We start from the raw sequence: 2,118 nt of genomic DNA on the forward strand, positions 1-2,118 counted from the left end.
ATGAAGGATATTGTTTTCTTTAAACGCGTTTCTATTTAAATATCCTGCACTTCGCAAATCCTTTTTCGAATTGAGGACAAATAAGTTATGAAGTTATATCTGACGGAGTTCGAATATGGGGCTACCTACAGTAGAATATGTAAACAAATATGAAATGTAATAAAATAAATAAAGTAAATAAAAATAAAAAAATAAAATAAAAAAATTATTTTGTTTTTCTTATTGATATTTTATGTCCAAAAGTAGTTAGTTACAAGTTACATCAAATGCAGAGGTAACCAGCCTTGACTATTTCGCTGCCATCGCCATAGAAATATAGTTAGCTTTCGTCANTTATTTTGCTTTTCTTATTGATATTTTATGTCCAAAAGTAGTTAGTTACAAGTTACATCAAATGCAGAGGTAANTCGCGTACCAAACCTTTAACCAGTACTGTCCTGCAGAAAAAAATTATCAATTGATAAAAAATAACCCACTTGTAGTTAGTTTTTTTGCGGTATTTCTACAAAAAATAAATAACTTGTAGTTAGCTACAAAAAGCTAACTTGAAACTACTTGACAAGTAATGCAGGAGTAATGAAGGATATTGTTTTCTTTAAACGCGTTTCTATTTAAATATCCTGCACTTCGCAAATCCTTTTTCGAATTGAGGACAAATAAGTTATGAAGTTATATCTGACGGAGTTGGAATATGGGGCTACCTACAGTAGAATATGTAAACAAATATGAAATGTAATAAAATAAATAAAGTAAATAAAAATAAAAAAATAAAATAAAAAAATTATTTTGTTTTTCTTATTGATATTTTATGTCCAAAAGTAGTTAGTTACAAGTTACATCAAATGCAGAGGTAAACAACCCTGGACTATTTCGCGGCCATCGCCATAGAAATATAGTTAGCCTTCGTCAAAGAGTATATACAGATAATAAGTGACATTTAGCTCCTTCCTAATCAACTTAAAGTTAGCTTATAGTNGTATATACAGATAATAAGTGACTTTTAGCTCCTTCTTAATCAACTCGAAGTTAGCTTATAGTTAGATACATTTCCTAGAAGGTGAGTATATGTAGGAGTTGTGAGTGTGTGAGTTCACGTTGATTCATTACTGGGTTACCACCTCTATTTATTCACCATAACTCTGTTGAATGGAAATAACTTCCATCGATTAACACAAAACCGTTGCATATTTATGTGCGTTACTTAATGCCGGTAACCGGTAAGAGATAGTGCATAAAGTTAACAGGAAGTTATTGTGTCTACACTTAAACTATTGCGCACTTCTCGGCGCTTTGGTTAATTGACAACATTCGTTAAATGAGCTTTATTCATTTACTTTTGTTAGCGCAGACCAGCTAAAGCGAAGAAGTAAGTTTTGCTATTTTTGCACGTTTGATTTAAAGAGCTGAAATAGAATAAGTACCAATATGCTGAAGTAAAGGCTTAGTAAATAATTTGCAGTTACACATATCGTCGTTTAAAGCACAAAACCGCGTACCAAGATAACGAAAAAACCGCTTATGTGAGCTAGCAGGCTGCGTAAATTATTTTGTAGAGAGTAAAAACACTCACATTTCAAAATGGTTTTCTCTTTTATAAAGCAATCGCTTTTCTGGCTAGTATATTTCAAAACGAATGAATAAAGCTTGAGCTAAGAGCTTCGGTAAGCAAATCCAATTTTTGGCAAAAAATGTCAGTTACGCGGTTTTGCGGAACGACGACGATACGCGGTTTTATACATACATACATACATGCATTGATAAACGATTAAATGAAGGTGTGGTTGTCATTAACAGTTTACTTGTCATCTTCAAATAGAAATGGTGAAGTTAGCTTTACGAATCGTGAAATTTTCTTTAAAATGGCATTCAATTGTTAGTGTATATTTTGCATTAAATGCATGATTTTGCATATTTTGCAAAAATACCGGTTTTTGCATATTTATTGCGCATATTTTAGTATATTTTACAATAAATTCTTTTTGCTTTTGCATATTTTTGCTTTTTATTTTATTGCTTATATGTATATTTTAACCGACTTCCAAAAAAGGAGGAGCCTATCAGTTCGTCGGAATATTTTTTTTTTTTTTTTTTTTTTAAAATTACTTGTTTAAGTATTCA

The sequence above is a fragment of the Rhagoletis zephyria genome, unplaced genomic scaffold (genome assembly GCF_001687245.7).
Source record: "Rhagoletis zephyria isolate East Lansing unplaced genomic scaffold, Rhagoletis_zephyria_1.1 Rzeph_scaffold_03993, whole genome shotgun sequence".
Lineage (NCBI taxonomy): Eukaryota > Metazoa > Arthropoda > Insecta > Diptera > Tephritidae > Rhagoletis > Rhagoletis zephyria.